Source organism: Panthera onca, chromosome E3 (assembly GCF_046562875.1).
Source record: "Panthera onca isolate mPanOnc1 chromosome E3, mPanOnc1 haplotype 2, whole genome shotgun sequence".
Taxonomy (NCBI): Eukaryota; Metazoa; Chordata; class Mammalia; order Carnivora; family Felidae; genus Panthera; species Panthera onca.
In genome coordinates, this window is record NC_138354.1 from 13,388,901 (window position 1) to 13,407,855 (window position 18,955).

An 18,955-nucleotide genomic window follows, 5' to 3' on the forward strand; every position below is an offset into this window, starting at 1 on the left:
ATTATATAAAAGTTATATACACATTACAAAACAAAACATAAAAATACATACAGCAATAATGCACGTCATATATTAAGTGCTCAATAAATCATGGACATGTTTCCCTCATCAGTGTGTTTCTCCATAGTAATTTTTAGTGATTGCATAGTATACCATCATATAATGCAACATAATTTTTAACCATTTCCCTATTTATCAACATTTAGATGGCAGTTTTTCATTTTATCAACGTTTTTTTTTTTTTTTTTTTTTTTTTTTTTATTTTTGGGACAGAGAGAGACAGAGCATGAACGGGGGAGGGGCAGAGAGAGAGGGAGACACAGAATCCGAAACAGGCTCCAGGCTCCGAGCCATCAGCCCAGAGCCTGACGCGGGGCTCGAACTCACGGACCGTGAGATCGTGACCTGGCTGAAGTCGGACGCTTAACCGACTGCGCCACCCAGGCGCCCCGGCAGTTTTTCATTTTAATAACGTGGATGCCATGAATATCCTTCTACTTTCTTTTTGTCACACTTACCCATTGATCATTTTAGGGTCAATTCCTAGGAGCAGAATTGCTGATTCAAAGGCTATGCATGTTTTAATGTGTTGGGAGGGGACCATTTCTTCACATATTCACCAATACAGGATTTCATCAGTTCCCCATTCCCCTCATTTTGCCAACCTGATTGGTTTAAAAAAAGAAAGAAAGAAAGAAAGAAAGAAAGAAAGAAAGAAAGAAAGAACCCTGTTTTTGTTTTTATTAGCATTTTAAAAATTATAGTTGGGTTGAACACATTGGCCTTTTCAGAATGGTTCTTGATAATAAGAAAGCCTTGACAAAAAGGGAGCTCAGGAGAAAAACGGAAGGTCTTAAGGGACTTTCACACTGTTTTACGGAATCCTATGAGTTTTTGAGGAAACCCTCTCGTGTTCCTTAAGGCAGATGAAACTGATAAGGAATCACTTGTGATGTGGAGATCAGATGTAGTTCACTCACTCAGTCTGCGACCCAGTGCTGGAAGGGAAAACTCCTTAGCATCAGAACACTCTGGAAGCTTCAACAGGCCCAGGCCCAGGCTTGTTTTGAAAGCCTGAAGCTCTGTGGACAAGAACCACAGACTCCTGTCTGCTTCCTCAGAAGCAAGGATTTGAAGAAGAGGGCCAAAGAGGGCTCCATTCCTCTGAGTGCTAGATTTCTTTCATACTCTTTCCTTTTGGTCGAATTGAACTGTTGCCTTCATGGCCACAAATAATCAGACAGTATAACTTGGCAGTGGTTAACAATAAAATTGCATCGTATGAGCCATGCTGCTTTTTTTTTAAGTAGGCAAATAGGGTGATTTCTTTCTGAAACTCTCTGCTGTTTGAAGCTCTTTGAAGCTCTTAACATTTCAGTCAACATGGGAATCATATTGGGAATAAAGTAGTAAATTCCCATTCAGATTGCCTGTACCATGTAATCTTCAGGGACAGTAATGGCCATGTAGTTACAGAGTGTATCCCCCACTTAGTAATTACCAAACACATTGGCTCCGAGAACCTCTCAGTGTCTGCCCTTGGAGGCGCAGCCCCAGTGCGGCTTCCTCTTTGGGAGCATGTATTGTACAGTGGGCAGGACAGCATGATACAGTGGAAACCCCTTATTGGGGTCAGACCAGACGTGAAATGGACTCAACTCTGCCATTTACTGTGGTACTCTTACCTTGAGAGATTAGGAGCAACACGATTGTGGTGGAGACGTAGATTTCATGAGATCGATCATGTAAAATAGTTCATCAGTAAACATCGTTCTTGGCCCCTATTTGTGTTGACTTCCTCATTCTGTCTCCGAAATCTTATTCAGGTGCCTCCATGTCATGATAACTTCTTTGAAATTTCTTAAAAGTCTTGATCTGGGTCACATGTTGATGTTTCTTTAGTATTCAATATTGATCGTTACCTCTTGACATTGTATACTTCTGTGTATCTGTAGCGTCCTCCATTAGCACGCATGTGCATTCGTCAAATATTTAATCGAGCCCCTGTTGTGTGTTAGGCCCAGGGTAAGATGCGGGAATGTGTTGGTGAACAAGAGATGTTCTTGTGGAGCTTACACCCCACCAGGGGAGACCTATATGAAACAACCTTGAGTTACTAAGTGAAAATCATGGCAATTGCCATGATTGCTGCTATAAAGGGCTGTAAGCGTGGACCAGCTCAGGGATGACATTTCAGCTGATACCTGTTGGGTAAGCAGGAATTAGCTAGGAAAAGGTGGGGATGATAAGTCTTTGGGCAAAGGAAACAGCATGTTCAAGGCTCGAAACAGGAAAGAACCCAGATTAGTGGTTGGAGCGGCTGTGGGAGAACGGAATGCAGGCAGCAGGCCTTGAGAGAGGGCACCTCAGAGTGAAAGGTCTGAAAGCTGGAAACCCCGGCGGCCTGCAGGCCAGCTGCACAACTCTGGTCTTTGGTCCAAGAGCAATAGCAAGACGCTGAAGGGGTTGAAGGAACTACCTCTGGAAGACTTTCCAGTAAAACAGATAAACGGATAGATTTGAAGTGGTCCTCCCTTAAGGTGGGGTTTTGAGGCCAGAGTCTGGTTGTGTGCCACCCTTGCTCATACAGAAACAACAACAACAACAACAAAAAAAAAAACCCACACGAATGCTATTTTCAAGTATCCCTTCAACTCTAAAATACTAGGATGATGGGTAGAATATGAGCATTTTTGTTTTCCATAGAACTTAAATTTAAAGATATATTTCTGAGGAAGAATGTTTTCAACCTAAGCTAGAGGAATCTTGGTGAAGTTTTTAGGATCTTTTAAAATACTGATACCGTGTTTAAAGAGAAATGTATACTTCTCTTTAAAATGTATCAAAATGCTTAATTATGTTACCGAGTGTAAATGAAAAGGGACAGGCCCAAAAGGAACCTTCCTGAGGAGATCAGAAAAGATTATTTCCAAAAATCTTTGTCAGTCCCTATGGTTCTATTCTATGAGCCTGAGGCCAAATTGGGTCATCTTCTGAGTGTTTGAATAAAGGCCTCCTAACTCCTGTACATAATGCTAATGTATTTATTAGTTCATTTATTTTGCCACAGAGCACCACTTTAACAGCACTTACACGGAATCCAAGTTTTCTTCGAATTTTAGTGGATGGCACCCAAGGTCCAGCCTTAGTATCTTACAGGAAGGGGAGATCCAGAGTTGGACACAGGAGCTGCCTAATTCTTGATTTCTCTAAACAGAGCTTTGATCATGGGGGCCTCTCTCTGAGGCACTGTGGTAGAAACCCCTGCCAGCACCTTGTTCCGTTGACAAGAATCCCATCTTTACGTCAATCTCCAGATTCAAAATATAAGATAATGAAGTCACTGCTTTTACTAGGTGGAAACTTCCCTTGATTTACCATTAATGCCTTAATTACTTTCTTTCTTTCCTTCTGTTTTGTCCCAGCTCTGTCTAGCGTTGCCTTTTTGTCTTTTCTCCTTATGAGATTGGCTGGATCTGTATCCTGCCTAAATACTGGGGAGCTTCATGAATAGGTTCAGAACGTAGGGAAGCGTCGAGAGAGTAGGGGGTAGTCGGGTGTGGTTCCTGTTGCCCTCATCCATCTGATGTGCTGCTCGTTGGAGTTAGAGATGAGAGGCGTGTGGCCCTTGGCCACAGAGGCTCACGATCAAGATGAACCATTTTATTTACTTGCAGTGTACTGCCATGCCTTCATGTGTTTTAGGAATGTTCCAAGTACAGTGTTTCTTATTAAAGTGCCAGCTAAGAAAAAACCAGGTAAGTCAGATATTATTGAATCAATGAGTTTATCGTGATTAATACAATTAAATAAGCCTGTAGCTCTTCCCTTCAGGTTAGTGTTTTGGTAGCCACATTTTTCTTGTCATCTACCCAGATATTAGAATTAAAATCCCTAAAACAAAATAAAAAACAACATTCTCACCCACAAAAGATAGGGAGAAGGCAGTGATACCTGTCCTTACTGTTATGTTTAATATGCCTTCATTGTATATATTTTGGCATGAAGTCACTGCTAGTTTCTGTTTGGATGAGGGAATCACGTGGATCCTGGAAGATGGAGGGTCGAGGAAAGGGAGCACACAAGCAATGACTTCAATATGTCATATGTCATCTCGGGAAGAAAAAAAAAGACTTTTCTGGTCTGACAAAAAATTTAGTTTAATGAGGATCTTAAAAGCCTACCTGTAGAAATCAGAGTGATAATGGCCATATCTCAGCCCTTCGCTAGCCCCCACAGTGTTTTGATCGTAAATGCTCCCCAAGGTGTTGATTTGATTCTGGCTGCAGCCACAAGAGAGGAGTTCCTGCTTGTTAACTGAAGAGTAAAGAAGTCGCTAAAGATGAGATACAGCGGGGAAAGACCCCAAAAAACAAAAACTAAAAGCTTCTCCAAGGTGGCAGAAGGGCACAGTTTTTGCCATCTTTATCACACGATCCTTAGCAAAGGTGTCCTCTGTTGACAGCTGAATACCTGAAACCCTCAGATTAGATTCCAGTCTGAGCATTTTTTTCCACCTTCTTCCTGACTTTTATCGAGTGCTTTGCGCTGCCTGTATTTCTTAGCCTTCAGACTTTTCTCTGGATTGCTAACCACTAATTGGAGATTTATTGGGCGCTCTTAAGTAAGAGGGGAGGAAGGCCAAAGGAGAAGGAAAATGGAGGAGAAGCCAGAAGAAACTTCAGGAAGGCAGCAGAGGGAGGAACAGGGGAGGATGGAAATAAAAGACAGATAAATGAAGACAAATGAAGAGCAATGAGATAGGGAGGCCTGGAGTAAAATACTGAAACTGAGCTAGTGCGGATCCATGTAAAATAGGGGTCTGGTGGAAGATCTCCAGCAAAAGTGGCGTAAATCAATGATGAGTAAATTAATAGGGCAATTGTGCAAATGGGACTCACTCATTTAAACTAAGCGTAATACATCACGGATGATTTAGAGATCACGCAATCCGTAGGGCATACCTTTTAATCTACACAGGACCCAGTAGACAGTGCTGTCACTTCAAGGGTAAAAAGGCAGAGGATCAGAACACTGGGTGTGTCTCTTCATTTTAAAAGTGTTAATAAGACAGATTCTGAGCGACAGGAAAATTAGCCAGACGCCGGAGCTTAGCTTGTGATCTGTGGATTCAAAAGGAGCTTCGGGTATTCTGGAATTCTCTCCACAAACACAAAATTTTTCTTGAAGAATCATTTTTTAAAGAACTTATTTGAATAGGTTAACATGTATGATTGACAGAAATTGAAGGGGATGTAAAATGAGTCACTGCCCATGGGATCAAAGGAGCATCTGAGCATTCAGTGGGTGTAATCCGGTCAGAATCCTGTGCTGTACTTGAGAGCATTCTGAGACCAGGAAAGAAAATGATCCCTGTGGTCCTACTTCTTTCATCCATGCATGTGTTCACACACTCATCCAACAGATGCTTACTGATAACCCACTTCCTAGGAGGTACTGAGGAATGTCCTAGAGGGTGCTGGTTCAGCCTGCAACAGAAGCATTCGCAGGTCATTCGTGGAGTCCCCTTGCCAGTATTCTTGGGGGTAGGTGTTGAGGACCAGAAAGAAGTGCACATTGGGAATGGAGAGAAGTCTTCATTTATAGAACTTTTAGGATTTCTAAGTCTGTTCTTTTTCAATGTAGAAATGGAGGCTGGGATGCCTGGATGGCACAGTTGGTTAAGCGTCCAACTCTTGATTTTGGTTCAGGTCATGATCCCAGGGCTGTGGGTTCAAGCCCTGCGTCGGGCTCTGCGTTGACAGTAAGGAGCCTGCTTGGGATTCTTTCTCTCCCTCTCTCTGTCAGCCTGTCCCCTGCTCGTGCTCTCTCTCCCTCTCTGTCTAAACAAACACACAAACAAACTTAAATAGAAATGGAAGCTCATAAAGGTTAAGTGTCTGGGTCAAAGTCCAGAGCTATTTGGAGTGTTTAGGGTTAGGTGATCGTGAACTTCCCTTCTGGGCCACTGTTAGAATTTATTCCTTTTTTTTTTTTTTTTTTTTAATCTTCATGAAGCAGTTTGGAGATACAATTTCTAGCCTACACAGGTTAGAGGTGAGATCTAGTGACAGTTAGATGTTAGAAGTATCTAAACACTTCTGTTATGGGGAAAGCAAACGCATAAAGCCTGTCTATTCTTCAGTAAATGCTAGGCCTCTCTCAGAGTGGGAAAAGAGACTTAATTTAATAAAAGCTGCATTTTTGTATGAGATTTCACACTATGCTCATAAACTTCTGTCACTGATGAGGAAAATGACATTATTCTAAGTCTTGTACATTTTAGCAAAGGAGCTAAACTAAGCCAAGATTCCAGGGAGTTGTGGAAACCAGCAATTTGTGACACACCTTACATACGAAGAGTTACCATTGTAGGACATTCACCAAAGTTGATCACAAGAGGCGTCTCCAAGCACGTCTTACAGGCGAGCAGGTAGTAACCTTCAAATTCTGTTATCAATAATCATACATTTATGGTTTTCTGTGTAAAGGAGAAAATAATTTCCCAAGGCCATAAAACAAATTACTGATGATGTTAAATAAAACATTTTTGCCCAGATAGTATTTTATAAGAGGCTACTCAACATGATTTTGAATCACTTGGGATTTTCGTGTTTCCATTCTGGAGATCAGGGAAGACACATGTTGGAGAGGAAGCATGTCTTCAATCTGGAAATGATACTTGTGTCAGTAATAAGAATAATTTATTTTCTGTTCTCAGAGCGCTTAGTGGATTCTAATTCTTTTCCTACTGAGGTTCAGTTTAGTTTGGTCACTCACACTTGACTCCTAGTATTCCGTATGGTTCTACTGACCACTGATAGTGTAACTCCAGCGAGAGAGCAAATACTTCCCTCCTCCTCATTTGCAGTATGATTGAGTTTAACCTTCCTTTGTCCCACTTCAGGTATCCGGTCCTTTGACAATTGTTAACCTGCCCATTTGGGATTGTTCGGCATTTAGTTATGACGATAGCATTTCTTAGAATAAATTAGATTTTTAAGAAAATGCTGCCTGCCAGGAAGCAGAGTTATTAGGTAGTGTGTATATTTTCAATGCTATAAAAATCTCCTTAGCCAAACATAATAGGCAGGTAAAATAAATGTGAAATAACTGTCTCCCCTCTAGGTCTTAAAATCATTAAGCTGAAGACAGGTGGTCTAATTTTGCTGTTTCTATTTTCCTTATTCACATGTATGATAAATCACATACATATCTTATGTTTATAGCTGATTTATTTATATGCCTAAAGACACATTTCTCCAGTGGACTATTATAAAAAGTTGAGTTTTCTTTTGCAGTTGGAGATTAGTTTTACAGTGCCTGAACATTCGACCATCTTTGACCATCAGCACTCTTATTTGCCAGAGAACAAAAATGTACCTGGCATGACCTTTTGTAATCCCATGTTTGAACTAAACAGAGGAACATCTTGTGAACAAACTGGAGAGATGTGTGAAATAAATTGTTTTTCTTTACTATTATAGTTATTTTTAACCCACAGCTTTCAAGAAGGCATTTGAAGCAATTGGAATGTTTAATACAATAGGAGTAAAAGTGAGTCCTGGCTGGGCGGAGTAAGAACTTTGCAACATTCATGTTGTTGCTGAGTTTGTTGATAAAATTGACACTGAGGTTCCTGGAAGCCAGGGCAGTGGAAGAATGTGATAATTCCTGTTTTTAGAAGAGATAACTAGCTTCTTATTTGGGTGTTGGGAGTAGGGTGGAGAGAAGCAATTTATTTTTGCCTCGTTCTAAACACCTCTAAAAATGCATCACGTGAGGTTTTAGGGAATGACTGGAGAACGTAACTGACAGTGTCCTCAGTTGGAGATTCCTGGAAAATTCTGACATGGAATCCATGTTGTTTTAGTTCTGACCTTTGATGAAAGATCAAGGTATTGCATTGAAGCTTTTCCTTCAAGTGACACGGTTCATTCTCATCCATATGTAGACTTCTGATGATATCCCTATCCCATCCCCGTGATCAAGAATAGATTAGTAATCTTGAAAAACAAGATGAACTGGCAAGCAGGATTATTTTATAAATACTAAGGAGCCCGGAGAACTTTTTGGTCAGAATGGAAAGCCACCCTGCTCTCCTGGGCCAAGCAGTATAAACAAAACCATCATTCATTCACACTTTGAAGGTCGCCGTTTGTGGGGTCAGATTTTTCAACCTGGTCAGGACTTAGCACTGATCTTTTTAGACCAATTTTCATTGTCTGTATTTTTGTTCATTTCTCCTGGCTCACAGAATTGATTTTGTAGACCTACTGGTGGTCTTTGAATATCTCAAAAGCTTATCTTTATTACTCTAACAAATATTTATCCCCTTATGCCAGATGTTGTGCTAGATTTAAGGAGTATAGGAGTCAGGTTTTCCTTGCCTTCTTGGAGTCTCTAGTCGTGTACTTTCGTTCTTAAATCTCTTTATCACATCCTGAGACATACAACGGTCCTATGACCTACACAGACTTTAGTTACTGAAAGTTTTCATCGTCCGCTACACATTCCCATCCAAAATGCTTACGGGAAAGCATGATCAAGCCACTCAACATCACTCACCAGTGGGACTTTAGATCTTAGAGTTTCTGATGATTATGTAAAAGCATGTGTATGTTTCAGGACTTATAAGTGATTAAAAATGTTTCAGGAAGCACACCATCAGCCCCAATGTCCTAGACATGTCACCAACTCAGCGGGCAAGATTTTCTTCTTTCTTTTAAAGTTATATGTGACCTAAAGAGCACTCGAGTACTAGTGTGAACTTCCAGATGAGAGATACAATGCATGATAAGGATGGAGATTTGAGTGGCTTTGGTGAGAGGCAATGGCAAATGAGACATTAGAGAAATACACAGACAGGAATCTCCTTCCCATCGCTTCCATTTTTCTTTAGTCGTGGTCGTAAGATAGCGAGTTACCTTGTAGTTAGAGAAGGAATTAAAAATGCTTGGTTAGTAAGGGGGCTTTATATTGGTCACTTAATGCTCTGATGGAGCCTGAATCAAAATGGTACTCCTGAGGGAGGGAGCCACACGGACACTTGTCAACCCTTTGTGCACCTTTCTTTCTTTTTTTAAAAATTTTTTTAATGTTTATTTATTTTTGACAGAGAGAGACAAAGCACGAGAGGGGGAGGGGCAGAGAGAGAGGGAGACACAGAATCCGAAGCAGGCTCCAGGCTCTGAGCTGTCAGCACACAGCCCAACACGGGGCTCAAACTCACAGGCCGCGAGATCGTGACCTGAGCCGAAGTCTGACGCTTAACCGACTGAGCCACCCAGGCGCCCCAACCCTTTGTGCACCTTCCTGTCAGCTCCTACCTGCCCTTAGCACATGGTCCTGTTGAAAATCTGGTAGTTTAATTATTCTAAGGTTTAACAACAATGATACCTGCACAATGTTCTGCCTCTCTTTGGAGTATTTGCATGTGAGTGGCCAGTGGGTTGAAGCTCTGTATGGTGGAGAGTGAGATGGTAGCTGAAGACCGTAAAAGAAATCGGAGGGCTGGAAGGCATTCCTGGTACCCTGAAAATTCCCCTGCTGGGGACTGTTCCAGCCAGCGATTAACAAACCTTAGTTATTTGCTAAGTAGTTTCCACACTGCATGGTAAGATACATACATGAGGCACAGTGCAGTGTTTATGTGAGAATAACGTAGATTATTTGAATCTAGGCCTCAGAACCTACCTGAATATGGGTTTTACAGTTTTGTGTAATTGCCTTTTCTTTGTGTTTGCATAGAAGGCATTACGTAGCTGGAAGATGATGGCAATTATAATTTATTATGCTGTAATTGTTACCTAAATGTTTTTGAATAAGCAAAAATCACATCTGTTTAGGAATAAGTTGCACAGCAAGAGAATTCCCTTTGAAATGAATGCCGTGTTCTCATATTCTGTAACTGTACACATAAAACAACGTATTTATTTCCCCACTGAGTCCATTACATTCCCAAGTCAAACCACATCCTATCTTCCCTTCCCATATTAAACCCTTTGATTTAATGGAGGTTTTAACTACTGGTTCTTTAGGGAATTTTCAGTAGGCTTTGCACAGATTAGGTTATTGGAAAGTATAGTTATTTGTTTGTAAAGTGGCAGTTCTGTGTCAAAATTGATTTTCTCTGGAGCTGCAACAGTAAAAAAGATAAGCTTCTGCTTTGCATCCCAAATGCCCTGATGTTCCAACCATGATAGTTTTCCCTTTGCTTCTTGCTCAGCATCATTCCGTTCCAGGCTAGTTTGGACAGGCAGATAGGAGCACGTGTAGCCCACAGGACTCTGATATCCAGTGGTGATAATTGACCGGGCCTCTCCTCACTCTGGTTGCCACTGGTCTGTGACAGCCAGTGTTCTGGGCATGGTGAGCATAGCATTTCTTCCCTTTGCCATTAAATAGGAAATGCATAAGCCAGGAATGGTTTTGTTTGTTCCACAGAAATGTAGCAGTTGAAATAATTACCTTGCCATGCCCAGGCTAACAGGATTTATCTTCCATTATAGATCTTGAAGACATATGCAAGAATAGTTTACTTCTCTAAATATACTAGGCTACTCACTTAGAAACGATTTCACTGTGTAAAAGAGAGCAGTCATAGCTGGTGGCATTACCTAGAAAAGCTTTGATAGCCAGAAAGATGAAGGGTAAAGTATTCTCTGTTTTTCTGCTCCCGCTCATAAAATAGAATTGGAGTTTATGTGAATAACAGGCAGCCTCATTTTATTTTTTTATGCCCCGGTTGCAAGTTAAGGGTCCTTTAAGATGGGCCTTAATCTTAGGTGCTTCCCTCCAGCATATGTCCATCTCTCTAGTGGCCTCCAAGAGATGAGTATCTTCTTACTGTGGTCAGAGCCTGCCGGATGACCAAGATGGACAGTCAATCTGTTCTTTCTCAGACTCGGCGAAGGCCACATTTCTGAGGTTATTTGGGGGATATTGTCTCATCTGTGTTGTTCTGGAATGCTGATTCCTACTCCTCGCTGTTTGTGTTGTTTTTCTTTTTTTTTTAACCTCAGTTCTATCTCCAGCTAGATGCCCTTTATAGATTTTGCTTTTTTGTTGTGTTTCGGGTTTGAAGCTCCAGTGTGCATCCTATGAGTACTGTTCCATGCGGCATATTTCATTCAGTTAAATCTTGGTCTCCTGTCTTTGATCATCAAAATGTTACCAGATTGCCTTTGTTCCAGCTCAGCTGTTGCCACTCTGACTTTCACTACTAGCCGCTCACAGACAGTGCATCCCAGTGCATAACTTAATCGTGAAATCTGAGTTTCCCTTCTGGGACCAGTCCCAGGTGTTGATGGATCTGTGAAGGCGCGTGACCTTAGCTCGGAAGAACCAAAAAGAACACAAACTAGGCTTCCCTGTGTCAGGTTCAAGTTTCACTTGGTGCCCTGATAGTTAATAATATAGATTTTAAGAGTTGAATCAAGAAGCCTAGGATTTTAATTCATCTTTCTTTATACTCTTTCATTAGAGTTCATTCACTCCATCCATCTGCTCATCCTTATATCCACCAGTCCACTCAATAATTAACATACATCAGTGATAACTTCCAGCGTTTCAAACACTAGGGATAGAAAAAAATTAAGATACACACGTTTCCTTTGCAAATGACAAAGCGGCGTGAAACCATTTGCTGAGCCCTGCGGCTAGTCTGTGGCAGAGTGAATACTTAGAACCCATTTCTAGAGGTGTCTTCCCCGCGACCCTTATCTTTAAAGTTCTTACAGTAGTAGATTTAGACTCCTCACACATTTATGTTTTGGAAGTATCATGTGGTTGAAAATTAGAGAAAGCTGATGGAAACAAAATTGCTTGTACATTTACTAATGTGATGAAGCAAATTAAAGGAACAAATCATTCACTACTCTTGTTAAGTTTCCTTTGAGTACTTATGATGAATAACAGTATTGTCAGCATATTCTATATATAGTTTTATGCCCTGCCCTCTCTGCTCGACATTATATAGTCATCGTCCTCCCACATCATGAGATACTTTTCCAAAACATGATAATTAATGACTCTGTGTTATTTCAAAGTGTAAAGTTTGTTTAACTGTTGTTGTGTGTGTATTTGACTTTTGCTTCTACGGTTAGTGTTTTGTTTTTTTTTTAATTTTCCACCCTTATCACCTGAGCCTCCTTGTAATAAATCATTGCACATATCTGTCCTTGTTTCATTAGGATAAATTTCTGTGAGTGCTGTTACTGCATCAAAAGAAATGAACCTAATATAGATATATATTGTCCTGGGTCTACTTTTATCCTTAATCATCCAGGATCCCTGACCAAATCGCCAACTATGTAGTATCTTCAGCTTAGGAAAGAGTGTTCTTCTGCCAAATGTAGCCACAGAACTGCTTTCCAGCAAAGAAGTCCCCTCCATAGCTAAGCTTCCTGTTGAGGGAGTTTTCGTAGAAAAAAATGGCATTTGATCGAAGTCTTGAGGAAGTTGGAGCTTCAAAACGTGAAGAGGAGGATAAATTTTCCTAGCAGAAGAAACAGAGTGTTCAGAGGGAAGACTTTATTAAAACTGTACAGAATCTTAGAGACAGTAGTTATCTAACACTTGTAACCAAAGAAAGCATTTTTTTCAACCCAAATCTTGTTTAGCATATCAATACTGCAGACTGATCAAAGTACAGTAAAATCCGAGGGAGGTTGGGGAGCTCAAAACGGAGGGTAGACTCTCCTCTGCCCAGCTTCCCTTGAACTTCCTGCACAGGTCCTGAGGTACACTTCTGAAACCCGAGGCCCTTTAAAAAACAAATTTAAAACCACTCATTCCAGTTTGAAGTTGAGGACACCGAGACACAGAGACAGAATGTGACTTCCCCCGAGGGCAGAACCGCTTCTGGAAGCTTGGTCTGGTGCTTTTCCCCTGCCCCAAAGCCGGAATCCAGGGCTTTCATCAATACACGCTCCCCTGCAGGTTGGAAGAGATTATTTTTACTTTCTTAGGCTGTGTATTGTTGCAAGGTCCCAAGAGATTAATGTATGTATTAACTTCTGTAAGATGTTTCCCCAATCCATATTAACCATGTCTGACTGAGGCTCAAAGGATCTATTAAATTATATCCAGGTTCCTATTAAATCACTACGCTGCCGGTAATACCTGGGCTCACCTTCTCCTTAACCCAAATTAACACGTGCTCTTAGCGGTCTCAAATCTAACGCAGGTTCCTGAGATGAACAAGTGACTGGGAAGACGGGAGAGGAGAAAATTAAAATAAATGATACAGTGACCTCCTCACACCACTCATGGTTTCTCAATTAACCAAAAGCCAGCCGGCTCCTCATCGCTGTTCTTTCAGTAATAGGTTTCACCCTCCCGTTCAGTGCCAGCCCACACGGGTGCACACACAGACACACACTTTGCTAATCAGATTGGCAGCAAATAGAATTAAACCATTAAGGCAATTAAGCAATTCTTAGATAACATTTGATCAGTTCAATGAAAATGCAAATGCATGCTTCTTTTGGAGAAATAAGTTGATGAAAAGTCATTTCGTGTTCCATAATCTTCATTAACTTTTTTTCCAAATAAAGATTGCCATGTTTTAGGCTCAGAGCTGCACAGATGGAATGGGATTTTTTTTTTTTTTTTTTTTTTTTTTTTTTTTGTTTCCACTCTGTTCATCCTTTTATAACCCACCATGTTTTTCTGCCTCCAGATTCTTCTGGCACATTTAGGTAATCTTACCTACAGCCTCTTCTTTGTACCTCGAAGCAAACTCTGTTTATTTTCTTTTGACACGTGATGACTCACACTTTAAAGGCCAAACAGCTTCTCAGACCTTGAGTTCAGACTACATTCCTGCAGCGTTCTGACATGATTGTGGTTGGGCACCCATGTGCTGTAGGTGCGGTCCCTGATGCGGTGGTGCTGATACTTCTTTCTCCGTGCGCCCCTCGCTTAAGGTGCCTCCTCTCTCACTAGCTCGCGGGATGGCAGTCCTGCTCTCAAAAACAGGCGCTCGAAAGTGCGAGGTCTTTGCATTGGTGCTTCTAAGCTTGTGCCGGAGTCCCCGTGCGCCCTCTGCACACTGCTGCCGCCGCCCTCAATCCTCGATGAGTCTCAGCCTGGGCCTCCCTCACCCCACCACAGTGCCTTTCCTGCTCCAGCACAGGGTTTCCAAACCTGAGGGTCAACAGCTAGGGACTTGCGAAAATATTTATATCTTGTGGTTTCAGCTCAGACCCACTTAATCAGTATCTCCAAAGTTTGGCTTAGGGGTTTGCGGGGGGGGGGGGGGGTTGTTTTTTAATCTCCCTATTTGATTAGAGTCATCAGCCAGTCTTTATAAGACTTACATCTAGATGCCATATTGGTTTTTTTCCCTATAAATTAGAGACCATAACACATAGTCTGACCTATGATCTGCCAGTGATACAGAAATCCAAAAAGTTTTATGAATGTCTTCTTTATAAAGAAAAATAAAACTCCTTCTATGGCAGGTCGTTTTATGCACACACACACACGTAGAGTGTGTTGTCTCATGTACATGTACATAGATATGTAGATATGGATAGATATGTAGATAGATGGAGATGTAGAGATAGACCTAGACAGATACGTGGTTTTGAGTGTTCAAATAAATGTCCTTAGAGGCAGATGAAACCTGAGGGCCAGCTGTCTAATCACATTGTGGCTGGGGCATTCTCTTTAGCGCATCGCCTCCTTTTCCATGTTAATAAAGTATTGCGGCAAACTCTCATCCAGCGGGACACATGACCTTGGTGTGCCTGCCTGCAGATTTTTGAGAGGGTAAATATAAACATTAATGCCAAAAATTTCATATGCCTCAGGAATGTCACCAGTGCTTTTTCAGCCCAAAGCGGCCTTGAATTTTACTAATTCGTTCATCCATATATGTTAGCAGGAGAACTCCTCTTTCGAGCATTTTTTGGAGACTGTTCAGCAGCTATTAAAACCATCAAGCCCCCAGTGCCACCCGTGTTACAAGGAAGAATGATGTTTTGAGAAGCGATTGAGTACAGCGGCCAGGAAATATTTCTCACCTATTACTGTACACAAAGGCTTACATTTTCTTACATTACAACTTAGAAAGACTTCTAACGGGTAGACTTTTGGGAAGTAGACATGTAATGTCCTCAGCAATACTGGAAAATCTCATTAATTTGCTAAACAAACAAGTGGGGTTGTAAAGGATATTGCAAAGATTATAAAGGGAGGTTTAATCATCTGTGTTTAACTGGCTCTAAAAGCACCAAGTTCTCAAGTTCTTAAGATTCTGATGGCAGGTCTTCCTTCATTAAACTTGCCTAAGATATTTTAGCTGTTGGTTAGAATTACATTTTGGACTTTAGGATAATTCTGTATTTCTTTTTGAAAAAAAATCTTTGCATGAGCATTTAGGCCTTAATTCAAACTGAAGTTTCCCCTCAGTTCTAAATTACATTTTAGGGGTGTGTGTGTGTGTGTGTGTGTGTGTGTGTGTGTGTGTGGTTGTATTCATACCATGTATGGTGGAGGGCGAAGGGGGGAGACACGTCAGCAAGTGTATTACATTCCGTTCACAAGAATATCCTGAAGGTTTGCTTGAGTGAGGGAATTGTGTATATTAAAGGCTATTGTTCATTATTACTGCATAAAAATGGGTTTTTTTAAATTTTATAAGTAGGTATAAAATTTCAGACTCCCTACCTCTCTTGTTTAATTTTCACACTCAGAGGCATAAAGTGTTTCAGTATGTGTTGATCTTTCTTATTGGGTTGTTGTAGTTCAGGAGCTTTTTGTCTCAAAAAGAGAATATTCTAAAATAGTATTCTTTCTTGAACCCATAAGGTTGGGCCTTTGATAACATGAGGTATCGTGAGGTTCTGAAGGGAAGATTCTGTGTGGGTCTCTCCCACTGCCTTCATCCTACAGACCTCACCAGTCTGCTGTAATCTTATAATTAATTAATGACTTTTAAGTCAGCCAAGGTAGGTAGTATGAAGGCTTACATTTTGAAGAATTGCATCATGGATGGTGATATTTAGATACATACATTTTTTAAAAGCTTCCATACCAAATCCCAAAAGGAGAGATTGACAGACACTTCTAATATTAATTTATAGAGCCCCATTGTTCGTGTAATGCCCTCAGAACCAAAGGCATTGATTGGGTTTATAGAACCCACAGCACGTCACAGTTATACTAAATTGCCCTGATACTGTTTTAACTTGCTTTAGTGTTTTAGTCATTTGAAGATAATGTTTTCCAGTGACGTACGTATACTACTGACTGTCTTCTTGAGCTAACTCATTACATCCTTTTTCTGTCCTTCTGTCCCCTAAAACTACTCTTGAATTCTTCCTGTCCTCTTGACTTATGTCTTCCTGGCCACCCATGCACCACTATCTAGTGTGAGTTCAGTAATAAAGCCACCAGGTTGTGTTTGTGTGTTCATTACTTTAAAGATGGCCCACCTAGGGGTCTGGGGTACAAACCCTGGAGTCTTAACCAATCAGGTGGTTTTGGACAGTCCATCTGGGCTCATTCTTTTTCTTTCTGCTGCTTGACTTTCACTCCCTGCCCCTCTGAGCTCTTCTGAGACACCAGGAGAGAGTGAGTGGGTACACGAATGAAAAGTATGTGTGTGTCTGCACATACACGTGTGGCAACTCTTTTTCTGAAGATGTTTCCTTTTGGAGATCATTTCCATCCTGTCCTAGAACATTACTTCTCTTTAAAAAAGAGCATTTAGCCTGCACCTTAATGAACAGTCTTCTTCAAGCTCCCTTAAAGCTGTGCAGAGTTTATCAGGGAGGCTGCTCTCTATCAGGGGTAGAATCTTTGGAGACAAAATGCTTCTCCCCAGAGTCTCACTGGGGTTCAGTCTCACTGGGGTTCCTACATACCATTCTGAGCGGGAAAGGAGCCTACAGCACTGACCTGTGTACTCACACTGCCCTATGTTCTCTGTGATGGAGCCGGCAAATGAGAGCCACCCACATGAATCCCCCCCCCCCCGAAAAAAAAACTCGAATTAGCAGGGAATGACAAATAGCCACTGGTCCCTACTTATTTTACCAGGCCCAGTGTCTTTCCTGTCCTCATGAGATTTCTGGCCTTCCAGTTGATGCCTTTTGCAGCCCTCTCCCCTCTTCCCCTTACCAAGGGCCCCAGGAATCTATAATAGGCTTGTGTTAATTGCCTGTTGAAGGACAGAAGCAGTTCCTGGAAGGCAGATGGTGATCCCCAGGTGAGCACCATTGGGTAAGAGAAGGGAGCTGAGGTTGATCTAGCAACTGGAAGAGGATGCACTTGCACACGCACACGTGCACAAACACGCCCGCGCACACGTACTGTCCCACTGCATTTCCCAGAGCATCACGTAAGCACCGATCAGGCTCTAGTGGTTTTCCCTCACCCACACTCTGCTCTTGTTTGGTTGGCTGCACAGTAACTCAGGAAAGCCAGAGACTATCCATTTGAATCCCCTTGTAGGCTACAGTAGTTTTAGATAGAAGACACCCCAGAGAACGCTATATAATTCAGAGATTTATGAAGGTCACCTCATGGCCCCATTTCCTCTCTAAGAAACGTGTCTCTCAATCTGCATTGCACATGTTCCCTTATTGCCAGAAGGGCTTTATAGGTGTCCTGCACACTTCTCTTTTCCTCGCCCGTCCCAGAGCAAGAACTATAAAAACATCTATTTTCCTCCCCTCCTTATCTCTTCTTTTAGACATACCTAGTCTGCCATTTCGTCGTTCTGTGTTGACTGTGGTGTAACACAGGAGGGGGAGGCACCGACAGCTGCTTTCTGCCCCAGCCACATTCACAGTCTTTGACCGGGCCCTGTTTTCCGTCTTTCACTCTCAGCCAGCACGCCCCCTTCTCGGGTCTCAGGGCGCGGCGTTTTGCTTCCTCCCTGTAGTTTGTGCCCGTCACCACTGCGCACGTCTGCTGCCGCTCTCCCGCCCAGAGCAAGGGAATCCCTGCAAATCGTACTGGGAGCAGAAGCAGGGGCCCTCTTCTCACTCGGCGTCACCCCTCGTGTCTCACTCCTTCCACTGTTCCTGTAAAACGCTGGAACTTCCTGGCAGAGTAGAAGCTCCACAGGCCCGTAAAGACCCCATTTACAACTGAGGAAACTGAGGCTGGGGGGCCGCGGGTGATAGTGTCTGCTCGATGGCTGCTTCAGATTTAGGCGGCTTTGCGTTGGTGGTATAGTGGTGAGCGTAGCTGCCTTCCAGATTTAGGCGGCTTTGAACCACTGCTCGGCATTTTACTCAGTAGATCTGTCCCTGAGTGCGCTTCAGAGTGTGCCCAGCAGAGCATAGTTAGCCTGGGTCAGGAGTGCCGGGTGGTGCTGGCAGCCTTGGCAGTCTGGAGGGCTTACCCAGGAGCTTCGATTTGGGGTGTGGCACGACGTCTGAAGTGGGGAGCGTCTGAAGATGATGCTCAGTTCTACGCTGAGTGCCTTGTGAACACCCCCCCCCCCCCGCGCAGACATCTTGCAGAGAAGCATGCAGGAGAAATGCTCTCTGTCGTGAGAGCAAGGCCGACTCCCTTTTAAAAAGGTAATACCCGAAGGCACTCTCTTAATGGAATTTTTTGGTTTGCTGATTATAGCAGCAGCAGAGCTGCATTCTAGAGACTTCAGAAAATGTGGCAAATTTCAAAGGAAAAAATCAAAGTTGTGTTTGTAACAAAATGGAGTGGTCACCAATCCTAGTATTTTTTGGTGTAAGCGTCCCAATCTTCCTTCTTCCCGTGTCTCACACAAAGTTTCTTCAAGGTTGTTAAATGGTTTTCCAGAGGCTGGTTTTTAAGGACTACACAGCGTCCTGTTACACGGATAACGCCATTAGTGGTCTAACTGTATTTAGGATATTTGGATTTTTTTTCAAACCATCATTGTTACGAATAATGTATCTCAGTGATTATTTCTTCGGGATACGTGTATCCTTGGGAAATTATTCGGTGAAAG

The 18,955-nt window shown here is 42.1% G+C and overlaps 1 protein-coding gene across 4 annotated transcripts in view; it reads left to right on the forward strand.

The window, feature by feature from the left end:
* Positions 1-18,955, forward strand: part of AUTS2 (activator of transcription and developmental regulator AUTS2) — a 1,119,628-nt gene that overhangs the window by 652,798 nt on the left and 447,875 nt on the right. The window lies entirely within an intron of this gene.